A 23,941-nucleotide genomic window follows, 5' to 3' on the forward strand; every position below is an offset into this window, starting at 1 on the left:
CACACACACACACACACACACACACACACACACACACACACACACACACTACTGATCTCCTTGGCATCTCTTATTCCAATCAAGTTGACAATAATATGATCATCCTATCTACATGATGCAAGGGCAAACAGACTCCTGGCTACGGCCTGGCAGGGTGTTTGGCACTGAGTTCCCTACCCCAAAGCATTTTCATCATGCTGAATGGACAGAAGAGGTTCTGAGCAAATGCTAGTGGAGATACATTCTCTACTGGAGAAAAATCGTGCACCTGGTAAAACATAGAGCCAAAAACAGTTAAGCGTGATTCACTTTTTTGTGTCTATCAGTAATGGAGCTTGGACTCAGAGCCTTACATCTCTTTGCTTTTTCTTTTCTTCTCTTTCTTTCTTCTCTTCCTTCCCTTCCCTTCCATTCCCCTCCCTCCCTTTTATTCCCTCCCTCCCTCCATCCCTCCTTCCCTCCTTCCCTCCCTCCCTGCCTCTTTTCTTCCTTCCTTCCTTCCTTCCTTTCTTCTTTTTTAAACTTGGCACTCTAACTTTACCATTTGAAGGCACACCACTACTTCTGACTTTTTTTTTTCAAATTTGGAGATAAGAGTTTGGTGGATTTGTCTGTTTGGCTGTTCTGAACCTTGATTTTTCAGGTCTCGGCCTTCCCAGCAGCTAGGATTATAGGCATGAGCTGCCCGTGCCTAGTTGTAAGTGCTATCTACGTCAGTGTAACAATGTTTAGTCATTTCCTCCAGAATTACTGATGTATTGATGTATTAAATTTCCAGATTACTTAACCTTTGTGGAAAAATACCTACATAAAGTTTGTGGTTTGTATCTATAATCCCAGCTACTCAGGAGGTGAAGATCAGGAAAACTGCAGTTCAAGGCCATCCTAGACAAGAAGTTAATAGGACTCATATCTTAACAAGTAAGGTTGGTATGGTAGTATACACCAAGATACCTGAAAGGCATACATAGTAGGATAGCAACTTGAGGTCAGTCATGGACAAAAAGTGTGACTCTATCAAAAAAAGATAACTAAAGCAAAAAAGTGTATTAGGTGTGGCTCCAGGGTTAGAGTACTTGCTAGTACAAGGAGTGTAAGTCTTCTTCCTCTTAAATAGCTCATTCCAGGCATTCTTTAAGTTGTTGTTGGTGACCCATTATCCTCATGGTAGTCAGATGTTGTGTTTTACTGTAGTACAAGTGTCCTGAATGGGGACTGAGCTGCATGGCCTTGAACTCTATCATCCCAGGTTGCTCTATTTCTTAAGGTGTTAGGTCTTTTTATATGGAGTTCATTCATGTAACTGACAACTTCCTGGAAGCTGTCATCTTGCCAGGTTTGAGTAGTATACAATTTTGTTTGTAATTTCCTGTTGGTAATTCCCTATGAGCTCCAAAATTGCATAGTAATGTTTGGCTAGAATTTAGTGTAAATGCAGGCAGAGGGGCTTCCATGAGAAAGAAGAATGTGTACTTTTTCTGGAAGTCCACAAGAACTTTGCTCTGAAGGTTGATCTCTCTTGTGTTTTTGGTTGCTTTTGCTTAGATGAAGAGGCTTTGTAAGTTACCTTCAGATAATTGAGTTTAACTGTTCTGATAGGATTTATTATATATATGTGCCCTTCTGGTTAAGTTGGAAACCATTAGTCTAGACAATAAGACTCCAGATTGCAGTGCTGAGGATTGAGACACTGGCTAGACCCAGCTGAGCTCTCACTAAGTTAAGAATTTAGCTTCTTGGATAAAGGGTTATGTTTATATCAGAAAAATTGTAAAGGTTAATTCCGGTTCAAGGGTTGACAGTGTTAGGTTATAGGTGACAGAATTTGCCAAATGGAAAAAATGGAGAAAGCATTTTTTGGGGGGGGGGAAATTACATTAAATTTTTTTCTTTTCCTTCTGAGGAACAGAGGTGAGGAGCAGCTTTGTCGTAGGAACCATCATTTGAAATGGTTGCATAATACTGGGCAGCTGGCCAGTCCTTCGGCCTGGCTGCCACGCACAGCCCCCATAATACACAGTGCCACTCACAGCTAATCCTTCTATTATTTTCTTTCCCTCTGAACTTGCTGACAGCAGAAGATTAGGTATAGAGGAACAGGTGCAGTTCAGGTTCTATTTGACAATATTTAGAATTCAAAATGCCCTGTGAAAGAAAAAGGGCTGCAGGGAGTGGGATTTCAGTGGTTGGGAACAGAGCGAGTGGGAAGGGGTGAGGTGGAAGGGAGTTACTTTCTTAAGCCAGTGACAGGGAAGGCTGGCCTGAACCAACGTCCTCCGCCCACATGACCACAGGAGTGGCCGGGCCAGCTGACCCTTGGTCAAGTTACAAAGGAGATGGAGTCTGCTGTACCCCTTTTATTGACTTTATTCTCTCTCTCTTTGCCCCTCTGGTTTGCCCGAACCCCACGGTCCTCTCCTCCCACGCTCTCACGCTCTAGTGCTCCTTGCTCCCACCCACCTCTGTCACCTCTCTCTTCTTGGCCCATTTTTAAGAGGAAGACAACCTGATTAAACGAACTAAGTGTAAACAGCACATGGTCTTTAAATCTCCATGGAGTAAAGTCTTTGGAACAGTATATGGAGAGGTGAGCTCTTTATCTGTTGGACTTACACCAATATGCCAAAATGGTGGAATAGGTGGAGTTTTATAAAGTAGGGATCTAAATAGAGTAAAAAAAAACCCCACCTACATCCAAAAGCATGCCTTTCATTCCAGCATGACCCTCTACTCTGTTTCCACCATGGTCCCACCATGTCTTCCTTCCTTTAGCCCTTTATAGAAACAAAGTTAATATTCTACTCATAGATTTCCTGAGCCAAACAGCTTGTAAGAGATGTGGCCATACTTAGGCAGTTATTTTACTTTGGGATGTCCAAATTGCTATGGTGGGTTCCATTTGAAAATGTGGTGCACACACACACACACACACACACACACACACACACGCACGGTACGTGTACCATATTTTCTTTATATGGTTATCTGTTGATGGATACCTTGTATTATACATGACATGCTCTCCAACATTTGGGTTTTGTCTTTGTAATGATGGTCATTCTGACTGGAATAAGATGGAATCTCAATGTAGTTTTGATTTATATTTCATTGGTGGCTAAACGATGGCAAACATTTTTTCATGTATTTATCAGCTTTTGTATTTCCTCTCAAAAAATGCTTATTTGGTTCATTTGCCCAGTTATAGATTGGGTTATTTGCTCTTTTAATGTTCAATTTTTTGAGTGCTTTATATATTCTGGTTGGATGAATAGTTGGTAAAATGTTTCTCCTATCCTGTTTGCTGTCTCTTTCAAAGGTCATTTTAAATCTTAAATTTAAAAATTCTCTCTGATGATTGTTCCTCGCTTCTTTGGCTTCTTCTCTTTTCTTTTACTTTCCTCCTTTCTTTTCTTCCTATACTAGGGATTGAACTCGGGCCTTGGGATTCTTAGGTAAGTACTCTACCAGTTAAGCCATAGCCCCTACTCCTTTTGCTTTTAGTTTGATTGTCTGATAGGGTCTTTTTTCCAGGTTGACCTTGAACTGTTATCTTTTTGTCTCTGCCTCACAAATAGCTGGGGTTCACAGGTGTGGCCACCACCCATGACCATTATTGATTCTTTCTTTTGCTATGAAATGAAACTTTTGAGCTCCATGCAATCCCATTTGTCAATTCTTGGTAGTATTTCTTAGGCTATTGGTGTCCTACTAAGAAAGCCATCACCTGTGCTAGATCTTGAAGCATTTCCCCATACTTTCGTCTAGCAATTTCAAAGTTGCAGGTCTTACATTGATGTCTTTGATTCATTTAGAGATGATTTGTGTATGTGTGTGTGTGTGTGTGTGTGTGTGTGTGTGTGTGTGTGTGTGTGCAGAGTTAGAGGTAAGGATCTAGTCTCAGTCTTGTACATATAGATAGCCAGTTTTCCCAGCACTGTTTTTTGTTTTTTTACTTTTCTTGCTTTTTTTTTTTTTTTTTTTTTTGGGTCTGGTTGTGGGGCCTGAACTCTGGGCCTGGGCGCTGTCCCTCAGCTCTTCAGCTCAAGGCTAGCACTCTACCACTTGAGCTACAATGCCACTTCCAGCTTTTTTTCTCTTTGCTTATGTGGTGCTGAGGAATCGAACCCAGGGCCTCATGCATGCAAGGCAAACGCTCTACCACTGAGCCACCTTCCCAGCTGTTTTTTTTACTTTTCCAATGTATGTTTTTGGACTCTTTCTTGAGAGTCAAATGGCTGTAGCAGTATGAATTTATTTTTGAGTTTAAGCACAGTAAATTCTTCATACATGTTTTTTGAAACTTGAGTACCGATGGTGGGACTATATAGTATAGATGACCAATGTAGACTGTGACTAGGGAGAGGTGGATGCAGACTTGCTGGCTGAGGAAGGGCTCAGTGGAGACTGGCTTCCCAGACATGTTTGAGATGAGTGCATTAGGAAGTTCTATCCTGTGCTCTAGTTCTAGAAGGCTAATCCTGGTTAGCATTGCTTTTCTTTGCAAAATAATGTACTTTTATCACTTCTAATCTGTAATAATTCTTTTTTTGTGGGAGGGAGTATTACTGGGACTTGAATCAAGGGCCTCATGCTTGCTAGGCAGGTGATCTACCATTTTAAGTCACACCTCCCATTTAAGCCCATTCTACATTTGTTATTTGTTGATCAGGATGTCACTTTTTGCCTACTCAGGTCTGGACTATAATCCTCCTATAAATTCTTCCTATGTAGCTGTGTAATATCCTGTTTAACATTGTGTTATACAACAGTTGTACCTAGGTTTTTATTTGTTGACGTGGAGTCTCATGAACTTTTTTTTTTTGGTTAGTCATGGGGCTTGAACTCAGGGTCTGGGTGCTATTCCTGAGCTTTGTTTGCTCAAGGCTAGAGTACTACCACTTGAGCCACAGCAACACTTCCAGTTTTCTGATGGTTAATTGGAGATAAGTCTCACAGACTTTCCTGCCTGGGCTGACTTTGAGCTGTGATCTTCAGATCTTAGCTTCCTGAGCAGCTAGGATTATAGCCACTGGTACCTGGGTCTCATGAACTTTTTGTTCCAGCTGACCTTGAACTTTAATCCTCCCACTATCAGCCTCATAAGTAGCTAGGATTACAAGTGTGAGCCACAGGGCTCAGCAAGTATCTGGAACCCTCAAAACAGTAGCCATATGCATTCCTCTTCTATCTTGGGGCCTTAAGTCTCTTGCTAAACTGCATTCTTGTTTCCCAGTAACTCTTGGAAGTCTTCTACCATAGGCACTGATTTTGTGCCTAATCTACTAGTCCCTTCTGTAGAACTATGGTGCTACCAGTGGCCCAGTGAGGAGGCTCATCACACTGTAGAGAGTCCTGTGCTGGAGACCACCCTCCAGCTCAGCTCTCTTGACTATAACTATCTAGTTGACCTTATAGAAGGCAATGACTGTGGCCATCCTCTCATTCAAGCTAGATCTTGAGTCCGGTAGTCTTTCTAGACAATGGGTCTGCTTCTTCCCAGTTGTACATCCCTTCCCTCCCTAGTAGCTTCTAAAAGTCTTCATGACTTGAAGCCTGACCTACAAGAATCTGACATAGAGAAAGAGTTAGGAAGTAGGAGTTTTCTAGATCCAGGCAAGTATTGGGACACTTGGAGAGACTCAGGCCTGCTTTCTGGGTAGTGACTTCAGGATACCACTTTTGAAATACCTGTTCCACTGAGGACATGCCGTGTACAGTCAAGAAACTAGTCCAGCTCTTCTTACTGGGTTCAGGTTCAGTTCTAGGGCATGGCCCATTGGTAATCATACAAGTAAAAGAAGAGATCATTTGGCTCAAAAAGGTCAGTGAGGGAAACAGAAAAGTGATGTGGACATTGACGTTGAATTGTCAACATGTTGAAATGGTATCCAGTAAGGCACTGGAATAAGTTAGTGAAACAGTAGGTCTGGATATCAAGGATCAAAGGCTTAACTTGTGTTTGTGTGTGTGTGTGTGTGTGTGTGTGCGCGCGCGCGCGCATGTGTGCATACATTGGTACTAAGGTTTTGGATGCAGGGCCTTACATTTTTGTTTGTCTTTTTGCTCAAGTGTGTGCTCTATCACTTGAGGTACACCTCCACATCTGGCTTTTTGCTGGTTAATTACAGATAAGAGTCTCTTAAAATTGTCTGCCTGGGCTGGCTTTGAACCATGATCCTCAGATATCAGCCTCCTGTGTAGCTAGGATTACAGGTATGAAACACTGGTGCCTGGCAAAGGCCAGAATTTTGTCTTTGAGCTGTTTACCATAAAATTGCATGTGCTTGAATCAATAAAGCTGAGTAGGATCCTAACTGGCTAAAACTACTGATGATAAATACAATGTTGACTATAAGTCATAATAGCTAGGCATAATAGCTGAGTCCTTGATGACTGCTTGTCAGGCAGAAATCTTGCAGGGCCCTGGCGTGAAGTAGACAGAGGGTGGGCCGGCGTAGCTCTTACCCTTTGGTTCTTCCCTAGCTCACCCTCTCACTGAATGTTTGCTCTCAAATTCCAGGTCCTTTGCTTTGCCCTTAATTGCTGAAAATGCACGAGCAATTAACTTGATAAATGGCAAAAATTAGTGCTCTGTTAAGTCAGACCTCTTCATCCTTCAGAGAGGCCCAGAAATAGGATTTTTTCTTGTGTTATCTAGGAAAAAAATAGTTGCACATATTAGAAGCTAAGTATCATTTTCTGATGTCAAACAATTTGGAAGCACAGATTTATATTCCAAGCATTGATGTGTGAGTCACCAAATAATTCTTCATGTTTATTAAAGCAAGATTTCCTTAGATTTGGTTTTCTTCCTCCTCTTTCGTTTCTGCCTTCTTTCTATTTCCTGCAAAATGAATGGCAGTCCCACATTGCTTGAGGTGGGGGATGTGTTCTCAGAGAGGCACTGGTAGATAGGTGATTGTCATGTGAATATCAGAGTGTACTTGGTTGTGATCTCCTCTCCTGGGTCTAACCATCAGAGATGCAGTCAGTCTTTCCTTGACCTTATGTTATATGGTGCGTGACTATACACTATAAACTGAACAGGCTGAGACTATGTTTTGTAAATTTTTCTCCCTTCAGCATCTCATCATGTGCCTGGTACTTACTGGATCAACATATACAGGGTTAGGATGTTGTATCAACCATAGTATTTTCTGGAAGTGGCAGATCCTACACTGGGTCCTAGGTTGAATGACTATGTCTGAGTCAGCCTCTCCCCACACTGACCCTCTTGGTGTGTAGAACAGCCAGATTTGGCCATGGCACAGCCACGCTGCCTTCAGCCATGAAACTTGACCTTTCTGAAGTCAGCTCCAGCCAGCGGGCTCCTCTAGCTGGGCTTCCTGGAAACCTTTCCTTTCCCTGGAGGGCTTTTCCAAAGAAAGCATGATTGGTTCTGTGCATATCTTGGAGGTTTCCTGTCTCTCATGGGGTCTGCTGCAGAATTACAGACTCATAGCCATTACCCAGGAGAACCACAACACAATTGTTTTTTTTTTAATTTTTTTAATTTTGTCAGTTGTGGGGCCTGAATGAACTCTGGGCCTGGTGCTGTCCTTCAGCTCTTCAGCTCAAGGATAGCACTCTACCACTTGAGCACTACTCCTGGCCTTTTCTGCTTATGTGGTGCTGAGGAATCGAACCAGGGCCTCATGCATGCAAGACAAGCACTCTACCACTGAGCTATCTTCTCAACCCCCACAATTGCTTATAAAGTTTGAGTAAACCAGGGGAACTAGATTGTATGGTGAGAGTATGGAGGGCATTTCTCCAGAGTTCTAGGCCTGAGGCTCAACTCTAGTTGTTTTAACATGTTAGATCTGTCCACTTACTCTAATATACTAAATAAAGAGATGATGAACGGTGAAGGGCAGAGAAAGATTTACTATGCAGCATCATCTACCGAGGGAAGAGGTAAAGTGAGTACTTCAGCATTTTGGGGGTACAGACATGAGCTTCAGATTCAAATAGAGGGGCTGGGAGTGAGAGTCATATATAATTATTAGCCACTGATGGTCAAGAGGTGTGGTTCAGTCAGGCCAGGCCTGGTCATGAAAAGGAAGTCACCGTTGCCTAGGAGGTAGCTTAGATTCCTGTCTTGTTTATCTATCAGTTCAGTCCTTCCTGGAATACAAGATGGCGCCAAGATGGCTTCAGGAGAGAATCACTCACAGCAAAGACAGGTGAAATGGAGACATGGAGGCCAAGCTTCTAATGCTGCTTTCAGGGAAGGAGTCGTTGCTTTTTAGCAAAAGCAGTTTCCAAGTGCCTGCCATACCCTCCATTGTGAATCAGCACAGTGGTCAGGGCTTGCTGATCAAACACTACCTGGCTGGCCTGAATGTCAGACCTGCACTTGGGTCAGGCTTAAGCCTGGTTTTGGCTGTCCTTATTTCCATTGTCTTCCTTTCTTAGTGACTTTGAAGTTCCTTGCGTGGGGTGCCTATGAGTGTCTCAGGAATAATTTCCAGATACTCTTGTCTTGAAGGTTCTGATGTCTTCTCTTCAGAGAACCCTGTTCTCTCTGCCACAACGTCTGCCCTGTGGCCTCTTTGGTCCACTTGGAGGTTGTCCTGGTGTAACCTCATCTGATGCAGGAGAGCTGCTACTCTGCTAGCTGTTCCAGACGTAAGCTTGTTTCCAGACTTGCTGTTGCATTCTGGCCTTCAGGCTCCTGGTTCTTGGTTCCTAGTGCTTAATTCACTAGAGAAGCATCATTTGCAAGACAAGAAAAAGAGTAGAAAGGATGAACTCAACAGTGTACCAGGTTTGGGGTGGGGAGTGGAGGCGGGGGGGGGGGGGGGGGGGACGAGTGGAAGGCCTGGGAAGGGCAACCAAGTCTCCCTCAGCCTGGAGGAAGGGGAAATTGTTCACCTCCCCCTCCCTTCAAATATTAGGCAGAAAAAGTGAAGTCAGGTGGGGCAGATGGAAAAGGGGGGGGTGAGAGAGCTCCAAGGTCTCAACAGCCTCTGTGTTTCTGTGTTCACCCTCTTCTCCTAAACCTGCGAGTTATGTTCAGGGGGAAGGGGATGAGAGAAGATTGAGGAGGGTCGGCAGCACGGACAGGTCTAAAATACAGCTATCAGGGGGAAAGGTGGGTGCTTTCAGTGTAAGTTATTGTCATGGTCATTTAGGAAATGTGACATCATCTCCCAGGCACTTTTGGCAGTTGGCTTGTTTATTTTATTTAACCTCTCTTCCCTAGGGCTCTCTCACAACTTTCTGGAGCCCAGAGAGGAGACAAAGACAGGTAATCCTGGAATCAGAACATAGATATTCTGAATCCCAATCAGCACAGCTGCAGATGCGAACTCTCGCTGCCCTACTGACCTCCGGACGTGTCCAGACATGTTTGAGCCCCAGGCAGTCCTGGCTTAGCGGCTCAGATGCTGCCTTCTTTGCATCAGGGAGCCAATAGTTAGTACCTCATGCAGATGTCTGCATAGGCCAGGGCTCCAAAGATGATAATTATGATATTAACATTGACTTTAGTCTTTGGTCCACTTCTCCAGAGAATTTTTTCCCTTTCACATAATAGTTTCTTGAAAAAAAAAAATTTTTTTTTTGTCAGTAATGAGGCTTGAACTCTGGGCCTGAGCACTGTCCCTCAGCTCTTCAGCTCAAGGTTAGCGCTCTACCACTTGAGCCACAGTGCCACTTCCAGTTTTCTGGTGGTTTAGTGGAGATAAAAGGTTCACAGCTTTTCCTGCCTGGGCTGGCTTTGAATCTCAGCCTCCTGAGTAGCTAGGATTATAGGCATGAGCCACGTGTGCCTGGCTTTGAAATCTTTTAGTTTCTTAACCACTGGTCTTCTTCCCCCATCCACTGGAATTCAATACATAGCAAAAGGACAGTAGAGTTTGGGTAGGGGAATGTGAGTGCTGGCAGAGAGCTCATCCTCATGGCCGACGTTCTAGTCATGGTCAAGGTCATGGGTAAGAAACCAGAGTTAGGGTCTGTGGTAGATGCCAAGAACTGAGAGGTTGGTGAAGCAGCTGTAGTCTGCCAGAGAGGGAGCTGAATTTTGGAAGCTGGACACATGCATGTTCAGGCTATGGAGCCTTTTGAGGCTTGGTTGACTTGGAATCAGGAAATGTCTAAAAATTCCATCAAGTTCCCAGGGTTGACTGAAAGGGTGGACCTGTCAGGACTGTGAACTGGGGATGGAAGGAATGTGGCAGGTTGGGTCTTGCCTTCCCTCCTCATCTGCTTACCCTGCAACCCTCTCTGCCTGTGTCCCTTATAACCTTTACTTGTATCTTCCCTACTTTGACTGGTTTCCTTGGTACCTGCTTAATCTTACGGCATGTTGGTAATGTCGGTGGGAGGGTTTGATTTGCTAAGTCCGCCGTGCTGTATTGAGACTTAGGTCAGGAGTGGCTCAGCTGTGTTCCACCTGGTTTCTAGGAGCTAGACCTGTTGTGAAGTTGCTTCTCTTTGTTTTTCCCATCCTTGAATAGCTTCGTCAGGGGCTGCGAGCCATGCAGACTGCCCTTCCCATCAGGGCTCTAGCCCCTGCAGCAACTTCAGGAGTGACTTGACCTCAGCAGAGAACTGCAAGACTTTGTGGCTGGTACTGAGCTGGTATCTCCTCAAGAAGCTTCTCTGAGATGATGCTTAGAGAAATAACTTTCAGTAGATGAATCCATGCAGCTTTAAGGCTACATGTCATGGCCAAATCTACATCTTCCTATTCCCACACTCACTAGATCTTCACAGATATCCTGTAAATCAAATATTATTGCTCTCTATCTGCATATGAGGAAACTGAGTCAGAGAGTAGTTGAGAGGCTTGATGGTAAATAAGTGGGAGACTAAGGCCTAGGCCTCCTGACTTCTAATCCAGAGACTTCGTCCCCTACATCATACATCCGTATGCAGAGCATTGTTCTTCCCTAGGTGTTACGAGGAGATAAAACAGAAATAAGCTTACATTCTGGTTGGGATAAGCTGCAAACAACATCCATTAAGACAGTCATTTGAGAGCTGATTGCTCAGTGCTGGTGATTGTGACCTTGAAATACTCACACAAGAGGATGCACAGAAATTACAGGCTGCTTTACAAAGTCTGGAATGCACTGTGGATTGAAGATAAGCCTGGAGAGAATCAAGGTCACGTATTTGCCCAAACCCAGGAAACCTACCAACAGCCAGTTTCTTGTGGGTAGTATGGAGCTGGAACCCGTCTCCAGGTCTGCTGCCTGTGGAAGGGCCGGGGCCACAGGACCTGATGTGAATTTAGTTGACAAAGAATACCGTGTCTTTTGGAAATAGCAGAGTCTGTGAAGCCAGCATAGCTCTGAAGGTCTACACAGAAGCTGTGTTTCATCTTCCTGGCAGCTGTGGGACCTGAGCTGGCTGAGGACATAAGAGCTTTCGGAGGCTGTTTTAATGTAACTGGAATGCACATCAAATGATAGAGAATCCCTCACTACCATGTACTAGCACGTTGCCAGAGGGTAGAACTTGAATGATCCTTCCCAGAGCAAAGCTCCAATGGGCGAAGGTAGAGCTCTGCCAAGCAGCAGCTCATGGGGCGTGAGCTCAAGGGCTGGTCAGTAGCAGGAGGAGTGGAGCCGACCAAATACATGGGCTTCCCCACCTTGGCCTGCAGGGCCATCCTGGTGAGTGCACAGCAGACAGGGAAAACAGGAGAACCTTGGACAGCCTGTTTACTGCTAGATCCGGGCTCTAGAGTGGCAGCCAGCAGCCATGTCATCAAAGGTTCATCCTGAGTCAGGAATCTGTCCATCCTTGGTGGCCTCTGGGAAGATGGAATCTTCTGCTTGGATGAAGTGGAGGCTTCTGTGACCATCACTCACCAGCCGTGGTCCTGGGAGAAGGAGGCAGAGGTCCATTGACCAGGACTGGAATGCAGAACACAGTTCTGGGTCAGTGCAGTTAGTGTGGTATGCTGGCTTCTCCTCTGCCTGCACTTGAATATGGGTAACCTTTCTAAAGCCTGGCTCTTGGGTTTCTATGAATAGGGGCTTGGGCTATGGGGACGGGGATTCTGAGTTCTAAAGATAGAAAGCACTCTACCAAGCGCCACTGAGACACTGAGGCTCTGCTGGCGAGAAGCTGGGAAGGCAGGGTGCAGAATCTTCCATCACCTGTACCAGGGCAGATCCAGTCTTTTGAAAAATAATCTTTAATTTGTCTTGTATTCCTATTATAATTAACCTTTTAAAAATATAGACAATACATGTACTATTTTATAAGTATACAAGGCTTTATGAGAATTGTTTCTTGAGTTTTCTCTCCTCTCAATTCTCTAACCATTAACAACTAATATTACCAGTTTCCAGGCAGAGATGTTTTCTGAACGTGCAGAAATTTTTTTGCATGTGCAAGCACATACTGATACATCTGTTTCTACCATATCCACCATTGTTTGCTCTTTTACTCCATGACTGTAATAAATGTTACATGATTTCGCCACCTTGATTGTGGTCACTTGATTTATGTGTAAGGTTTTCTATTCCGTTTGTAAAGAGTTTCATCTTTTAAAAATTGGTTATATTGCCGGGCGCTGGTGGCTCACGCCTGTAATCCTAGCTACTCAGGAGGCTGAGATCTGAGGATGGCGGTTCAAAGCCAGCCCGGGCAGGAGAGACTGTGAGACTCCTATCTCCAATAAACCACCAGAAAACTGGAAGTGACGCTGTAGCTCAAGTGGTAGAGCGCTCGCCTTGAGCTGAAGAGCTGAGGGACAGCGCCCAGGCCCAGAGTTCAAGCCCCACGACCGACAAAAAAAAAAGAAAAAAAGAAAAAAAATTGGTTATATTGCCGTCATTGGGTGGATATTCCATAACCTAATCAGTCTCCTATTGATAGAAATTTAGGTTACTTTTTTAGGCAAAATGGCAATGAATAACCTTGTATGTGTGTCATTCACACCTGTGAGATCGCATGTCTTAGATAAATTACTAGAAGTGAAATTTCTGGGTCAAGTTGAGCCTTTGTAATTTTGAGAGATGTTGATGAATTGCTCTCTAGAGAGGTTGAACAAATTTACAAAATTTATACTCCAACAGCAACCCAAGATAGTGTGCTTCTTTTTCCTTCCCACCCCCCCCCCATTCCAATCATTCAGTATGCTATCAAACTTCTGGTCTTTGGTCAAAATGATAATTGCAAGTGACATCCCAGTGCAGATTTAATTTGTAATTTCCTATATTGAGTGTTTTTGAAATTCTCCTCATGTATATATAAGAGACATTTATATTTACATGAGCTAACCCTTTATTTCTTTTGTTCATTTTGGATTGGTTCCTGTTTTCTTTATTGATTTGTAGGTACTTTTTATGTTTAGGGAATGTTTTTCTTGTTGGTGATACAAGTTGCAAACATTTCCCTTATTTTGTCTTTTGATTTAGCTTATGGTGGGTTTTACTATGTGGAGTTTTCTATTCCCATGTAGCCAAATTTATCAATATTTTCTTTTATGGACTTTAAATCATAAAGATTTTCTCTTTATGTTTTTTTTCTTCTTGAGAAATACTTGCCTTCTATCTTATTGGAGGGCCACATTTTGTGGGAGAAATGTAAAATACAGAAAAGTACAAAGAATAGTGCAATAGTTACATGGCTTAGCTTTGTTTTTCAACTAAATATTTGACCCTTTTGGAAATGGTTCTGGTTTGACTTGCAAAATGTGTTTTCAAATTTTACTTTTTTTCCCCCCAGAGGGTTACCCTGTTTGCTGAATACCATCTATTGGAAAATCAAACCGTCTTTTTCCCTACTGAGTTGCGATGGCACTATTACTAGAAAGTACATGTCTTGTGCTTTTGGCTGAGCTGGGTTTTGGAGATTCTGGTCCAGTTCTTGCTCTACCATACATCATGTCTTAGGCAGCAGGGAAATTTAGAACTCTGGTAGTGAGAGGAGAATCAGGGCTCCAGGCAAACAGGTTGTAGTCAGCTGAGAGGCAGGGAGGTTGGAAAAGGGGTGTTGAGGCCTGGGTAGGGAAATCCAGATGATAACCACTTGGGGACAGAAGGCTCATGTAGCAAGAGGAAGCACACAGATATCCTGGGAGCTGTCTCTGAGTTATAGCAAATTGGATGGGAGATAGAAAAGACAGGGACTCTCTATGTAGGAGTCTTCATTTCCAGGTTTATACTTTGGTCTACCTCGGGAGATAAGCTTTCTCTTGCTTTAATGGATTCATACCTGCTTCTAGGTTCCATTAGCATTGCCGTGATACTCATTTTGGTGTACTAACTCTTCAGGGGTGACATCTTACTATTTGAAATATATATATATTTTTTTTCAAAGAAATGTTCAACTCTTCTGTTCTTTGTAAGCAGGGAAAATGGTAAGATACTAGAACGTTCTCTGGTGTTGGTTGCCCTGGCCCACCGCCATCTCATCACCCCTCCATGCCACGGTCTGTGCTCTCCAACTCCTTCCAGCTCACTGTGCAGCCCCGCCTTGCCTCTCTGTGGACACATTCTTGCTTTTGGCTCTGCTTCCTGGAGCCTTCGTCCCCTGGAGGAAGCTCCCTCGCCAGGCCCTGCTGCGCCAGTTCTGTTCGTAGCAGTGACTGAAGTGGCTCCCGAGGCTTTGCAGAGTGAGATAAGAGACAGCTGTCTGTCTGTCTTATCTGTCTGCTTCGGTGTGCTGGCTGCTAAGTCCAGTGAGGCCCTGGTGCAGAAGCTAAAGCAGCCTGGGGGGCTGAAGAACCTTGTTTGGAGGGACAGTGGGAGTAGTTACTCCATGTAGGATAAGTTGCTCCTTTTTCTTAGTCTGGCTGCCTGGAGTCTTTAGGCAACCTCTTCCCTCTCTGCCTCCCCCTGGGGAAGTTAGAGGGCTGGTCCAGTGTGTAGGAGATGGAGGATGGTCCTGGCCCTGCCAAGAGCAGGTCAAGTTCAAGAGTCCCAGGAAGCTCCTTATAGGCCTTCTTCTTGCCTATACCTTCAGCAGCATCCAACCATCACTCTGGCCCTGCCTCAGTGCTTTTACCCTTGCCCTCTGCTTTCTCTGGGATCCTGTCAAGATTTGGCCTCAAGAATAGCCCTGTGTTTGAGCCACAGTGCCACTTCGGCTTTTTTTTTTTTCTGCTTATGTGGTGCTGAGGAATCGAACCCAGGGCCTCATGCATGCAAGGCAAGCGCTCTACCACTGAGCCATCTTCCCAGCCCAAGAATAGCCCTGTGTTTGTTAAGGGCAGATTTCTTGCAGGCCCTGGGGTGCCATTTCCCCCTACCTCTGTTTTGCCCAGCTGAAGTTGCATCAGCCTTTCCTGATCTCCGCAGCATCAGTCACCTTCTCCCTCCACCTCTCCGGGCACTATGAAGCCCTCACTCTGTCCTGGGTTTCCTGTCTCCCTCCATTTTCCTCAGGGCCTGCACCTCAATAGGCACTGCATGTATAATGTGGAGGAGGGGAGGAGCCCCTGGGAACACTGGAGAAAGGTGGAGACTAGAGAAAGTGGTCACTATTCAGGGGCCCAATCACGTTTTCTTCCTCACCTTGAAGAATGAAGCTTTGATTTCATCAAAGGCATGTTGTTGTTTTTTTCTTCTTGAGAAATACTTTTCTTCTATCTTATTGGAGGGCCACATTTTGTGGGAGAAATGTAAAATGCCGAAAAGTACCAAGAATAGTGCAATAGTTACTATTTTATTTGCTAGGCAGAATTAGCAAAAGCCAATGTTTCTTAGTGTCGCTTGAGAATATGCAGATGAAATGGAATCCTTCTAGTTGCTCCCACTAGTTGCTCTCTGGGGCAAATTTCGTGGGCATCCCCCCATGTTTTTGCTTATCACATAGTGATGTCTCCTTGAGCTCATAATGGAGCTGGTTTTTGTCCTTTTCAAATGTATACACACAGAAACTATTAACCTTCAGTTCTGGTTTTTTTTTTGCATATTGAGATCTATCTCTATATATTAATATATAAGTTCTAGTTCATTTATTTTAACCATTGTATAATATCTACTATATGACTATAACAGTGTTTTATTTTTCTATTTTCTTATCAATGGGTATTTTATTTTTTGCTTTTTCCCAAGAATGCTATCTTGGACATTCTTGTGCATATCACTTCCATGTGAACACATATAGTAGTTTATTTAGAATGTGTAATTTGGGGCCATAGGGCGTATCTATGTTTCTACCTGGTTTTTTTTCCAGTGTTTATAATAATTATACTTCCGGCTATAGTATCTGAAAGTTTGTTTCCCCTCTCCTTTTTTTTTTAAAAAAAATCATACCTTGGCATTACTTGAGTTTGTTAGATTTTTGCTGTTTTCGTTGGAAGGTGGGATGCTAGAAAGTTAGGAAATATAATTTTCCAACTTGGCCTGAATTTGTGTTTTATCAAGTTAGGGCTGGCGTTGGAGGTTTGGGGAACCCGTGTTCAACTAACAAGTATCATTGTTTCAAGTCGCTGCTGAGCCCCTTACTTTGGTGAGTGTCAAACAGTATTTAGTATTGTGCAACTGGAGCCATGATTTTGCTCTTGTGTCTGGGAGGGTCTTGCTCATGGATGACGGAGACAGCTTTGAGAAGCTCACTGGTATTTGAGAGGTTGAAAATCATAAAGGTGGGGGAGAAGTCTTGATCTGAAGCCATGAGTGGGTGGTGGTAGAATGTAAGCAAGGTTGGGGTATGGAAAAAGTGCTTCTGAGATGGCACTGGGGCTAGAGAAAGACGTAGAAAACATGGGCAAGAACTGAGCATCTGAGTCAAGGAGAAGACAGGCTGATGGACAGGAGCCTGTCTCCTAGTATATCCATCTATTTGGTTAGAATGGGCCACCTATGTGCTTGCTGCATGCTTTGAAGGACATTCCTGGTGTCTGATGTACATGGTAGGTCTGTGTCTGCCACGACACTGTAGCGTAATAAGCAATAATAATTACAGAATGCTTACCATGTGCTGGACAGAAAGTGAGTTATCTATATTAATTCACTAAATTTTACATCACATGAAAGCGGGTAAACAACACTCCTTTCCTTTAAAGTAAATACGTTTAGGAATAGAGGTCTTCGTTCATTCGGCCAAGGTCACAGCCTAGAATGTCTCAAGGCCAGGATTTGGCGCCAAGCAAGCTGGCCTCAGGATCACGCTCCAACCCTTGCGTCATACTCCTGGACACGGCTGGGGAAGAGTAAACTTCTCAACATTATAATGATCATTTCTGTTTTCAGTGTAACTTGTGAATCAGGATAAGCTCATGTCTTTTTGTTGTTGTTGTTGCTGATCGTGGGGCCTGAACTCGGCCTGGGCGCTGTCCCTCCGCTCTTCAGCTCAAGGCTAGCGCTCTACCACTTGAGCCACAGCACTACTTTCGGCTTTTTCTGCTTATGTGGTGCTGAGGAATCAAACCCCGGGCCTCATGCATGTAAGGCAAGCACTCTACCACTGAGCCACCTTCCCAGCCCTATAAGTTCACATCTTAATGAGTGTTTCTCATGTAACCATTTAACTTAAACGGGAAGATGGTTAACTTTGCAAGTAGTGATGAAAACGAAAAAGTAAGCATAATTGTTTGATCATTTGGCTTTCTTTCACTGTTTGACTGAGGCACATAATAGATTGAAGAGTGAAATAATCAGTCACCTGGGTTTGGCGTCTCAAATACAGCCCAGCGTCCCCCAACACATAAACATGCACATGTGCACTCATGTGCATGTTTTCTTTCTCCTTGAATTAACTATAAATAAGGAAAATCAGCATCCCATGACTACTTTGTCCAATGAAAAGTGCAAAAAAAAAAAAAAGCAATAATCTGGAATTCTTTCTCCCAAGCTGAAACCAAACATTCATTCAGCTACTTAAAAAACAAAAAAAACAACAACACCTAGCCAGCTGTCTGTACAAACTCTTTTTTTTTTGTTTTTGGTCAGTCGTGGGGCCTGAACTCTGGGCCTGGGCGCTGTCTCTCAGCTCTTCAGCTCAAGGCTAGCCCTCTACCACTTGAGATACAGCACCACTTCCAGCTTTTTCTGTTTATGTGGTGCTGAGGAATCAAACCCAGGGCCTCAGGCATGCAAGGCAAGCACTCTACCACTGAGCCACCCTCCCAGCCCTGAACAAACTCTTATCTGGCTCTGCCTATGGGCCTTTCCCTGGAGGAAGGCAGATCCACTATGGCTAAAGCTAATCCAAGCTTGACCCCTCCCCGAGAGGGAGCATCTTCAGAGCACAGTGGAGCCACCTCTGTCCTGGCATCTGGTGACTCATGAGCCATCATTTCACTCTGGTCTGAAGAAACAGGAATGACGAATTTCTAGCTCTGTTTATCTTCTCGCCGCCCCTCCTCTAGAGGACATCTCTCTCATGCTAAATCCTTAATTTAAAGCAAATGGATGTTTCCCTCTGGCCCAGAGCTGGGGATTCTTATCAAAAGTGACATTAAAGAAAGTGCCAGGCTGAGCTCCCTCCTGTTGAAGGCCCATCTTTCATCACCCCTGCCTGCCTCCATCACGGCCTTCCCATCTCCAGATCTATCTCCACTTCCTGGTCCCTGGGGAGAAAGCATGAGCTCATTGTTTTCCATGAAAAAGAAAAAAAAAACCACCCCCAAACAGATCTGGTCTCCTTCTCGCCTCGTTTGTCTGTCAGACAGAGCCTGGAGATGGATGAGCCTTCCGCCAGCGGAAACTGTACCTGGAGGAGCGGCAGGCTCCTGCGTTGGGTGTTGGTGTGCTGAATGGGGAGAGGGTGGGAGGGGGCCTGTCAGGGCCATGACAGCTTGCAGCTCTGAACTTTCTGGAAGGTTATTAGGGAGGTGATGGGAATAAGGGAACTGGTTATTTACTATCCCCCAAATGGTAATTTAAAGCCATACCTCACCTTCTCATTCTTTCTCATGAAATTCTGTTTCAAGCTGGAAAATACATGAGCGAAACGGGACCAGGCAGTCAGAAGCCAGCAGGGATGTGGCGCAGTCATAGTGACAGCTCGTTCTTTATTTCCTTTTGTGAGAAAAACCACTATGCAATGACATTAAAAAATGTCTTATTTAAAACATACGAAAAGGCACGGAGAAGGGGGAAAAGCGGTATAGTATCTGGGAATGATAAAGTTAGGATTTAAAAGGTTATAGCTCCCACTAAAGATGAGGGGACCTTTAACACTGAAGGTCACAGAATGTTAGATGCTACCATCTTTAGTCAATGAAAATAAGAGTCTCTTGATGAAGCACTAAGGAGAGAAGCTGCTAGGCTGGGAATGGTGCTCTGTGGCACAGTTGGTTGTCATGAGAGGGATGGGGAGTGCTCACCCAGAGAGAGGCCTCGTTTCATTTCTTCCTTTATGATTTCTCTTGCTGATCTTGGGGCTTGAATTCAGGGCCTGGACCCTTTGTCTTTTCTGCTCAAAGCTGGTGCTCTACCACTTGAGCCATCGCTTCATTTCTAGCCCTTGGCTGGTTGATTGGAGGTAAGAGTCTCACAGACATTTCTGCCTAGGCTGGTTTCAAACCACGATCTTCAGATCTCTGCCTCCTATCTACCACAGATTTCAGGCATGGGGCTTGGGGTGCTCAGGTCCATTTCTTAGTTGGAGTAGGAATCCTCCAGATAGAGTGGAGGGAGCAGGGGAAAGGCACGAGAGCCGGTTTCCTCATTTCTGTTCCCTCAGGAAGCCTGGGTAACCAAAGGAGGTGTAGAATATGAGTTTCTAGGTTAGAGATGGGTGACATATGCTCAGAGTTTTTCTTTTATGACAGAGAGGACTATAGGGAGATTCCTTGGACACAGATAGGTAGATGGGGAGGGGAGGGAGCTCCTCAAAACTGTGCAGAGGGCAGATAGTAGGAGCACTTGTCAAAGAAGTGGTGATACTGAGAGGAAAACAAGCCCTGGCTGGCCACTCATTTCCCTTTCTGGATACCCATCCATCATGGTGAATGATGTGGGGGACACCAGCCTGGGGAAGCTGGCTCAGAGGCAGACCCAAGGCAGGCTGAACGATTGAGCTCCAAGAGCTCTCTTCTAATGGTTCTATTTCAGATCACAAGGGGATTGTGTGTGTGTGTGTGTGTGTGTGTGTGTGTGTGTGTGTTTGTGCGCGTGTGCTCTCCGGCATCACAGTGCCAGAGGATTTTGTGATGGCTTGGATGAGACCGGTGATGGCCTGCCGATGCAGCTGAATACATGGTAGGGTGAGTTGGCTCAGCTGCCAGTTCCATGAAGGGAATCGCTTGGGCATGGTCCCCTCTGTGTGACCAGTCCTGTGACTTGGCTGTCCATGGAATGAGGAGGAAATTAAGCTATGCCCCTAATGCCATGCAGACTGGGAGCCCATGGTCCTGTGGATCAGCACAGGTCCCATCATGCATGGGACCAGCTGTGGCCAGGGCTACGTACAGCCCTGCATACGGCACTGGGAGGGATTCCCACCATGGACTTGACCTTGAACACAACTAGCGTAATGCTGGCCCTGGACTTGATCTTGAGAACGACTGGAGTAGTACCGGTCTTTGTGGACGGTGTGGTTGGGAGAACGTGGAAGCTAGAAGGAAAGGAGATTTCGGGGGTGGAGAGGAGCATGAGAATTGTCTTTAAATATTTATAGCCTATTAGATGGGCACAGGATGCATGTCTCCAGAGGCATAACTAATAAATGATGGGAACATTTATTGAATGCTCACTGCAGAGCAGGTTTTACATGGGTTACCTCATTTAGTCCTCATCAGTCTTATGAGCTGAGTGCCATTATTATCTGCATTTTACAGATGAAGGAATGGGGTGGGGGGGGGGAGGAAGGGAGGCCCTGAGAGGCTGAGTAACTCACGTCAAAGCCCCTGTTGTCCTGGGAGTGGAGATGGCCATGTGGCCATGCTTTAGGCCACACCAAACGTGCATTTAGCCTTGTTCTGCTTCTGCGCTTGGGTGTTAACTATAAAGCCTGCTTCTCTCCAGCCCATCAGGTAGCTATGGAAGCAAATGTTTTGTCTTACTCTGAGAAGGACAGCAGAAACTGTCGATGGGGAAATTATCTGCAAGTGGGAGTTTTGCTTCATATGAAAGGCGACATTTCTTTCAGCAGAGCTTGATTCTCTCCCCCTCCCCATTTCTTTTCCCATATGCCATCCTATGTGACTGCCTTAATGTGGATTCAAATCCCACCTTTTCCACCTGCATTTCTGGATAGGATAATCTCTCTACACTGTTTTATGTCCACGTCTGTGAAATGAAGAACGTGAGAGTACCTAACTTTCAGGATTAAATGGTGTGCCACCCACTATAGAAAGCAGGAATTAAACAGCAGCTGTTATTAAAATTCTTAAAATACCATTTGTGGCCAGTAAATACAAAGATGGATAACATAAGCTCCTCTATCTTGATGCTTTTACTATAGCTAGAAATACATGATTGATATACAAATAGCTGAGCTACAATAGTAGCTAGCAGAAGGCGCTTTGGGGTGGAGCAAAGGGTCAGAAATGTGGTGGTAGGGTGGATGGGAGCAATGAGACTTACTGAAAATGAAATTCTGTATGTGTAATGAGACGGGCCCGGCCACTATTCATAACCAACACTAATGTAACATAGGGTGGAAAGGAATTAAATATTTAGGCTTCAGTCTGTGCGATGCATACAAAACAACATTAAAAGGCCACGCTGATACCACAAGCACCAAAACCAAAGCATACAAAATGGGATACATCTGAAGGCATTAAAAATAAAAACAAGCTAACACTTTTCCTCAGTATAAAGACGAGAAAAACATTCTTTTCTTGCTGGGCCTGCAGCAGCTAGGTGTAGGCCTTGCAAATCTTTCATCTCAGAACATCTGGGAGGAGCAGAAGGCGCGAAGAGAAGACTTGAGGGAGTTGGTGGGGAGATTTCTTGTGATGAGCTGTTGCAGAGATGCCTTTTAAATAAGGAGAGCATCTTGCCAACAGTGCAGCCTGGCGTACCTCCTCCCATCTTGGGGGACAGGGAGTTTACTTCCTGTCCCTCTCATCATCTCTGATCTCAAACCTTGAACCCTTTAATCACCTGTGTTCCTTCACTCCATCTCCCTTATAGGTGTCTAAAGAATTCTACAGAATGCCCCTACATCTGAAAATGGCTTCGCTGTTCTGCTGAAGGAAAATATATCTCCTTTCTTTGGCTCTCTGCTAAGTTGTAACTTACTTTTTTGTTGTTGTTGTTGCTTAGAAAATGCTCTTGAGATAAAGTCCAGGTCTTAAAACTCTAAAACTGGTTTCATCTTTTGTTGTTGGTGGTGGTGTTAGTGTTAGTGTTCCTTTTATTTATTTTTTCCATAAGTGCTCTCTCTACTTTCTATTTACTCTTTACTAAGTGCAGAGGTCCAGCCAGGGCATTGGCTAGAAATATGACTCAGAATCATCAATCTACTGGGTGAACCTGGGGATGAGGGGAGGCGCTGGCTGACCTTGTAGCTGGTCAGGGCTTGGCATAGCAGTTGGAGAGCCCACGTGGTCTGGGAAGGAGTAACATACAAAGCAGGCCCTTGTCCCTTCCCTCCGTTCCTCCTTCCATTTGTCCCTTCCTCCCTCCCTTCCTCTTTCTTCTCTTATCATAGGTGCATCTAGTTTCTTCTGTGCAATGCTGTAGCATTTTCCTTGCATTTCCAAGGAATCTTCCACCAAGCAGGGAATCATTTTGGCTGGGTGGAGAGGCCACTGTTTGCATCCTGACCTTTCTCACAGTTGGCTTGCAGAGTGGCTTCAGGGAAGGCGTTCCTTTTCTTTGCTCTTTTATCTGTACCATCATGCCTTGGGCTGACGTCTCAGAACATGTGAATGTCAGACATGTGCTAGGCATGAAATAGATTCCCTGTTGTAACAGGGACGCCATTGATCAAGCTGCATCATACTCATAAATGGACATATTAAATTGAAACCCCTTTGCAAACTACTTAAAGATAAAAGTATATAATAATAATAGTAATAATGGAACTTTGAGAAAACACAGCAAAAAAAGAGATGCTAAGAAGAGCATGAAGGCTCTGAGGTGACTCTGGGGTGCAGGGGCAAGTGTGTCACCTCCCAACGGCACCTGCCACTGGCTGGAAGGGGCCAGGAAAGAATCAGAGGATCGTCAGAACACAGCAAATCTAGAGTCCTGGCAATGGCCCCCAGGTCCTTTCCCGGTCAGCAGGACATAGGAATAAAAATCACAGAGGAGCTGAAAAGAGAGAGAAGTCACCTCAGCTACAGGTGTAATGCTAACTCCCAGTTCCTTTTACTTATCACCTCCCATGGGATTCTCAAACCCATGCGCCATGTGCACTGCTGTCCTCTCTGTGATTCCATTGCTCTTAGTTTGGGCTCTCTAGAAACGGAGGGTACTTGTTGGGTGCTGCCAGCTTGTGCAGGAGCCCCGTCCACTTCAGCCTTGAGACAGATTGATTTTCAGGTGACTGAGGGTATGAGGGCACCAGCTCCAGTTCTGTCTCACTCTTTTGATCCCTTTGGGTCGTGGCCAGGTGGCGTTGGGTGGTGATAGGTTTGTCTGTACGCTCCAGAGCCACCTCAGATTCTTCATGCTCTTCTCAGCATTTCTTTTCTCTGGGGGTCTTCTGTAGCTAAGGGTCCCTCTGGCCTGGAGGAAGAGGATTTAGGGTCTCATTCACACATAGAAGTCAGTGACACAGGACTTACGCCTTCATAAGTCCTGTGTCCTTCATAAGTGTGTAAAAGAGCTTAAAAAATCAGCATCTAAGGCAACTGAATCCCACCCAAGCAATAAATCTGGACGAGAAGTTTGACAGTGTCTACTGGTCAGGTGGGATAGTTTTAGATGGGGAGCAGGTGTATTCCAGTGCTACGTCTAAAGTCAGTCTCCCCAAGAAGCTCCCCTTAATGTATGCTGCCCTCAAGGGGAAGATGCCCTTATAAGTGCTTGCACTGCTCACCACCGATAGCTAATGGTTATGTCTTGGTTCCTCTACTTCTGCATCCCACCGCTGGTAACTGATGCTACATTTTGGTCCCTCCTCTACT

The 23,941-nt window shown here is 44.7% G+C and overlaps 1 protein-coding gene across 1 annotated transcript in view; it reads left to right on the forward strand.

Annotated features, from left to right (window-relative positions):
- Positions 1 to 23,941, forward strand: part of Tmem178b (transmembrane protein 178B) — a 364,049-nt gene that overhangs the window by 96,549 nt on the left and 243,559 nt on the right. The gene's annotated exons all lie outside the window — the stretch shown is intronic.

The sequence above is a fragment of the Dipodomys ordii genome, unplaced genomic scaffold (genome assembly GCF_000151885.1).
Source record: "Dipodomys ordii isolate 6190 unplaced genomic scaffold, Dord_2.0 Scaffold56, whole genome shotgun sequence".
Classification (NCBI taxonomy): Eukaryota; Metazoa; Chordata; class Mammalia; order Rodentia; family Heteromyidae; genus Dipodomys; species Dipodomys ordii.